This window comes from Muntiacus reevesi, chromosome 17, assembly GCF_963930625.1.
Source record: "Muntiacus reevesi chromosome 17, mMunRee1.1, whole genome shotgun sequence".
Taxonomy (NCBI): Eukaryota; Metazoa; Chordata; class Mammalia; order Artiodactyla; family Cervidae; genus Muntiacus; species Muntiacus reevesi.
The window spans coordinates 328,935-336,406 of NC_089265.1; the positions used below are offsets into that span (position 1 = coordinate 328,935).

General features: G+C 36.4%; 1 pseudogene; it reads left to right on the forward strand.

Annotated features, from left to right (window-relative positions):
• Window positions 1-3,675: 3,675 nt before the first annotated feature.
• Window positions 3,676-4,599, forward strand: LOC136148248 (olfactory receptor 5M9-like; annotated as a pseudogene).
• The last annotated feature ends 2,873 nt before the right edge of the window (window positions 4,600-7,472 follow it).

Here is a 7,472-nt window from a genome sequence, read left to right on the forward strand (position 1 = left end):
ATTAATGCAGTCACATCTTTAATTTTTAGCCCTTTTTTGAAGAAGAGACTAAGACCTTACTTGTGGACCTATTTGATATCACAGTGTTTTATTGTCTGGAGTTATATACTTGGGAAATATTGCTATTTATATTAATAGTTGATATAAAATTCATAAGAATATCTTGCTACCATAGGGACTTACAAGAATTTTTTTCTCTTCAGGTTTTGCCTTTTATGTCTTCTCTACAAAGACCAGTGATTTCACATTGTGTTTTAAAATGTATCTGAATGGAATTGAAAGTACTGTATCATTGGGAATGATTGTTATTGTTCAGTCACTAAGTTTTGTCCTACTCTTTGCCATCCCATGCCACGCTTTCCTGTCTTCCACTATATTGAACAAATAATTATATCTTTGCTGTATCGTGTGTATGTGTAAAATTTCTGAAAAGTTAATGAAAGTGATTTTTTAAATTGGTAAATTATACATTCTATATGTTTAATTGCTTTAAAAGATGATGCACAGTTATTTAATAAAGTGGCTCTATATGAGAAGTTACTTTGGCCATCTGGCCCTAGGACTATGGGATCACCTAACGTTGAGAGGCATAGATAATGGTGATCCAAGAATTCTGGTTTTCAGGTTCTATAGCCATGCCAAGGTCTTCGGGTTCATCAAGCATGAATTATCAAAAGGATAACTTTCCCCCTTTTTTGGAGGATAATCAAACTGAATTTTAAATGTAGAGAAATAGAATATTAAAAAAGGTTATCAAAGAGACAGCAGTGATATAAAGCTATTAAGAGTGTTATCCCTAGAGTCCAATTAATTGGTTTGCATTTCAGTCTGGCCAGTTTGCAGATGTCTGATCCAAGGAAAGCTTCTTAGTCTGTCAGTGCTTCAGTTTTCTCATTTTTTAGAAAGATATGCTAACTAGATCCTCTGTCATGGGATCTTTGCTTATAAAAGATTTGTAAGTATTCAATAAAAGTTAGCTATTATTTTACCTTAAAACTGAGACTGTTGCCACAAGAACATTTTTTAATAGATATTTTATTAGTTATGGACGCAGTAATGAAGCTGATCTGGAGATCAGGATGCTTAAAAATCATGTGTGAATATCCCTGAATGTCTACAATATATAATAACTAATGTAGTCAGTTTGAAGTGTTCTAAAATGAATGAGACAAACTCTACTATCACAGAGCTAATGATTATGAAAATTGGAAGAAAACCCACATATCACACAGGAAGGGAAATTGAAGTAGTATTACTTTATGTTTCTTAGGTGCCTTGATGATTTTTTATATATTTTATATTTAGTTGCCATTGTTGTTCAGTCACTAAGTCATATTTGGCTATTTGAGACTCCATGGACTGCAGCACGCCAGGCTCCTCTGTCCTTCGCTATCTCCCAGAGTTTGCTCAGGCTCATGTCTGAGCTGGTGATGCTATCTAACCATTTCATCCTCTTATACTTAGCTGTACCAATAATCCAAATCAAACTCTGTTAATTAGGTAATTATGGGTTCACCAAGCAGAGTCAAGAGTTTTTATATATGAAAATTCTTGGTCTTAGCTCTACCTCCCAATCAAAATCAGCAACTCTCATCTGGTTTAGTTTATCCACACTTAGAAGCCAGAGGATCTATGATCATGAAAATATAGGGTACAGGTGAACCCAGACCAGAACTGAAATATCAGTGCCTATGTTATGTGCCCAAATCATTTTCTCTAGGGTATATTTAATTCCCATATGAATAATTTCAGGGGTAGGAAAATAGTTCACAGAGATTAATAAACTTCCAAATTGTGAGTTGCTACTAGTTGGAGGGAGCCATGATACAATCATAGAGTTTATACACTTTTTAAAATAGTTCCTCTTCTAACTTTTGTATTTTCATTTTCTTTTTCCTCAATATTTTTACATAACTGGCTACCTGCCCATAACTGAAAAGTCGATCATCAAAGAGATCTTTGACCACTCTGTGTGTATCCTGCCTCTTCTTATTTCTATGTTTATCAGGATGCTCCTTTTTTTGTGTCACAGTAGTTCCATTCCCTAAATTGTCTCATTTCTGTATTTTTCATTCACTTCTCTTCAAAAAGAATCAATTATGAAACAAACCAGAATCTCATGTAGCTTGTTCAATTTCATATTACAAAACTCAGACTACTTCTAGATATAATGTAATAACTAATAAATATAATATAGCAAATATATTTGACATAACATTGGTTTTGATGTTTGTAAATGAATTATTATAATCAATTATAACTACAGTCTGTTTTATGTTATAATATTCTCTTCAAGCAATACTTTTATGGGATCCTAAATTCCCAAGATGATGTTAATTCTACAGATGCATCCCTAAGTACAGAGAGCACTTTACTTCTCAGAGGACTCATCTGGGGAAGTGTATTAAACAGAGAAAACATTCCTTGTGGACATGTTACTTGTAATGACATTGAATTTGAAAACAAATAATTAGACATATAATGGATTGTTGCTGAAAAGCAGTAGAATCTGAAATAAGACAATAATTTTAAAAGCATGGCACCTGAATTTTATTTTATATGTATATAGAATTTATCTATTGATATAATTTTTATATGGTGATCAAACCACTTGCAGTTTACTTTTCTGAGATAACTGTTAAACTGATACAGTCTGTGTTGTTAAATACCTCTTACCTCCTCCTGTAAGCAGCAGTAATCAAGCAAGTGAAATATATAGCTAAATAAAATAAAACATGACTAGGATTTTCATAAGTTGAAAGCTTTTGATATCATATGCTGGCATAGTGTAGAAAAGTATGTCAGTGACTAGATTGTAAGACCAAGATTTAAGACAATCATCCCATAAAATTGCATAGATAAGAAGATGTCTTCTGGACTTCCCTGGTGACTCAGAGGATAAGAATCTGACTACCACTGTAGAGGACACAAGTTCGATCCCTGGTTGGAGGAAGATTCCACATGCCATGGAGCAACTAAGCCCAAGAGCCACAACTGCTTAAGCCTGCTCACCCAGGGTCAGTGCTCCACAACAAGAGAAGCCACTGCAGTGAGAAGCCCACACACCCTAACCAAGAGGAGCCCAAGTGCAGACAAAAATAAATAAACAAACACATTTTTTAAAAAAGATATCTTCCAAGTCATAGGGAAATGAGTAAGTTAGTATTATATGTGCATTTGTGTTAATATTGACAATGAAAGGCAACCACCATACTTCTTACTTCGCTGCTCTGCACAAAGTGGTTGTCTGACCTTGGTTGAATATTCACATTTATGAGTCTCAAGTCTTTTCCTATAAGGAAATATGTTGAAATGGATTTGGTCATTCTCTGATGACTCTCAGTCTAGCTTTACTTCTATTAGCACTCTATGATGTTAACATCATTATAATAATTTAGCAAAAATAAGTTTCTAATACTAGTAGTACATGAATGTAATTGTCTGTTTTAGAGTTAAGAAACTAATAAATATTGCAATAATCACCTATAAGGCCTATTAAAGGAAATAAATGTGATTATATAGTCTTATATTAGACTATGCAAATTTACATTGATTTTTATATTATTTGAACTAGAATACTGATAAACATGACTCAAAATTTTCAAGAATAAAATAAATCCATTCATTTCTTTTAATTTGTCCATAGGCAATGCAGACTGGGCCTAAGTGAAGGCAATGCCAAATTTCACAGACGTGACAGAATTTATTCTTCTGGGGTTGACCAGTCATCAGGAGCTTCAATTTCTCTTTTTTTGTGGTGTTTCTAGTAGTTTACATGATCACTCTGATAGGGAACATTGCTATGACAATTTTGATCATCATCAGCCCCCAGCTTCAGAGCCCCATGTACTTTTTCTTGAGTCATTTGTCTTTTGTGGATGTGCGGTTGTCTTCCAATGTCACTCCGAAGATGCTGGAAAACTTACTATCAGAGACAAAAACCATTTCCTATGTGGGTTGTTTGGTGCAGAGTTACTGCTTCACAGCCCTTGTCCACGTGGAAGTATATATCTTGACTGTGATGGCCTTTGATCGCTACATGGCCATCTGCAACCCTCTGCTTTACGGCAGTAAAATGTCCAGGACCGTCTGTGCTGGTCTCATCTCTGTGCCATACATCTATGGATTCTGTTAGCCTGGTCTGCACTCTGAGGACATATGGCCTGTACTTCTGTGGAAACTTCGAAATCAACCACTTCTATTGTGCTGACCCTTCTCTTATCCTGTGGAGCGGTCCACATTAAAGAATACACCATGATTGCTATTGCTGGGATTGATTTCACATTTTCCCTCTCCGTGGTTCTCGTTTCCTACACCCTCAGCGTAGCGGCCGTGCGGCGCATGCGCTCTGCCGATGGCAGGAGGAAGGCGTTCTCCACATGTGGGTCCCACCTGACGGCCGTCACCATGTTTTACGGGACGCTCATCTTCATGTACCTCAGGAGGCCCACTGAGGAGTCTGTGGAGCAGGGGCAGATGGTGGCTGTGTTTTACACCACAGTGACTCCCATGCTGAATCCCACGGTCTACAGTTTGAGGAACAAAGATGCGAAAGAGGCACTCAACAAAGCAATCGTCAAGGCAAACTTGAGGCAGTGAACCCGCAGGACATAATTCCGTGTATGCCACTTCCTGTTATAAATGTCCAGGCATATAAATTCCGCGTTTAAAACAGGCTGTGTACAGGCAACACTTAAATATGCTAAGAGGTCCAGTCTAACACAGCGATGGTTTACCCCATAAATGGACTCTCAGGACTAAGCCTCCTTTATCTACAAACGCAAACATACTAACACACTGACGCTGACCTATTACTGTTAGTCACAGTGAATGTAAAATTGTGCTAAGTGTAGTCATCGGATAACTCGTTAATACATTTGGATGAGCACATGTTAATTTGGAGGTATCTTTGTAAGAGTTGAATATGATTTCTTAAGATATTTTGTATATACCATTGCTCTTCACTTGTTTTATAAGTAATACATAATTTCATGAGGAAAAACTAAGACTTCATCACTTTTCCATGAATATAAAAGTTGGTGGATCCTCATTTACCAAAAAAAAGCTTTCAATAACATTCACACATGCTTCGGCTTTTGAAAACAAAAATGTATTCAGAATCTTCAACTAGTGTCATGAATCAATCATAAGGTTAATTCTCAGTATGTATTGCTCTATAATTAACACTATTTGTGTTTCAAGCAATCTGTTGACTCACCGTAATTCTACTCTTTGGTTTGGATTTTGGCTAGTTGCTTTTTTCTTTATTAATTTAAATAGGTGAAAATTTTTGACTAAAGCCTATCATGTCCTTCTCATAGTTTAAAAAGATGAAGCAATATGGACTTCTGTCATTTAAAATCTAACTTTTGATCAGAAGAACGTCCTGTTAAACATTTGATTGCTATGATGAAGCTATTGTTTGATTCCAAATTCTTGTCACTAACATTACATTCTTAGGTCTGTGTTTAGCTGCTTAAATCAAGCTTTTAATAACTAGAGTGGATCAACCAGATAAGAATCTCTGTAAAACCAAATGCCATTGCACTAGACATGGGTTAAAATGTGATCAGCACAGCTCAAACTGGTATCCACTGGGATCTGATTACAAGTTTACTTTTCAATTTATGTTGATTGGTGTCCACTTAATCTACCTTCATTCTTAATATAAGTAGAATACATTTTTTATCCTTGTTGAATCTTGCTAATAATACCAGCATAAAAGCAAGTCAGAAGCAGAAGTAATTTCTCATGAATGAGTTTATTCTTATTGAAGGGCTAATTCAATTAAAAGGGGTGCACAATCAAACACGTGTAGAAAGACTCTGAGAAGTAACATTTATTTGTGATAATATCACTGGAAAGATGGATTCATTTAAGCACAGAAAGTATTGTTACTCAGGCTAATTTACTAATTGCCCATAAGCAACATTCCCTCAGATTGGTTCTGAGAAAAGGCAGTGGGAGGAGAGTTCTTTTTCATAACTGTAGGTTCTGAGCAGGAAGAAAGAGAAGCATTTGATTAGTATTGGAAACTACATTAACAAAGTTTTTTTGTTTGTTTGTTTGTTTTTATGTTTTCGAGTCACCCAAGTTTGCTTCTAACAAGTTGATGTCAAGCATGAAACAATAGGCTGCTCAAGAAACAATCGTATTGACAGAGATCATTATAACTTGACCCTTTAAGATCACACTTTCTGTGATCCTTATGGCAGACATATTCCTCAGTGTCCACTATTTTATATTTTATTTTATAAGTAAGTAAAACATTTAAACATTTGTCATCCAGCTGTTAACCACCATTCCCGTTGTCCCTTGTCAGTGAGATACATAATGCTGTCAAGTCTTGGCAATGAGCCGTCAGTAGAAGATGATGCCTGAAACCTAAAGATCACCTTCTCTATGTTAAAGCCATTAGACATGGACTTTTTTCTCTTCCTTCCCGTTTGAAAACGTTGCCACTGAAATGATAACTTTTTAGAAAAAATGGAAACCACATATTGAGGGTCTAATTGCCCTTCCCAAACCCCTTAACTCATTCTGGTGCCTGAGAAAGGAATAAATTATTTTATCAAGTCACTGCATCTTGGGAGTTCACTTAGCTATAAGTGCTATATTTGCTCTTATAACACTTTCCATAAACATATCCTTGGCACTTCACCTCTGCATCTTACCACTCACTAGGATGATTTTTACCTGAGAATGATCAAGCCTCTGAGAGTAGTTTCTCAGAGCAGAAACTAGTAGTTTCTGAGTAGTTCTATTAGAACTACTATTAGAATAGAGTAGTTCTATTGAGAGAAGGGCATCTTGTCTTCTGTCATAACCAGAAGGGGAAAAACTCAAGCTTCTGATCTATATTAGATATTAGGTTATAAATACCTTTGTCCTAACTACCTGATGAGTCCTTGGGCTTGTTATGACCTTTAAGACTCCAGTTGTCACATTAACTGGTTTTGGATCCCTCTTGACCAGTCATCTAGGCCATTTTGCTAGCCTTTTTAGGTACTTACAGGTCTCTTTCTTAAGCTTAGGAAATCTCAGCTTTTTTTTTTTTTCCTGTGCTGTGCTTGCAGGTGCAGATAAGGTGTGTTTTCACCAGACATTTGAGCCAGCACATCTTTAACTGTCCTTACTTTTTAGTGGGGCTTCCCCAGTGGCTCAGCAGAAAAGAACCATCTGCAAGGCAAGAGTCATGGTTTCAGTCCCTGGGGGAACATCCCATGGTGAAGGAAATGGCAATCCACTCCACTATTCTTGCCTGGAAAATGCCATGGACAGAGGAGCTTGGCGGGTTACAGTCCATAGGGTCACACAGAGTCGAACACAACTGAGCATGCACACACTTACACACACTTAATTTGAGTGAAATTGTTCCCCCATAAGATGTGTTAAGTTCCTAACCTGAAGAACCTCAGAGTTTGGTTATAGGGTCATTGGATTACAGGGTCATTATTTGGATATAGGGTCGT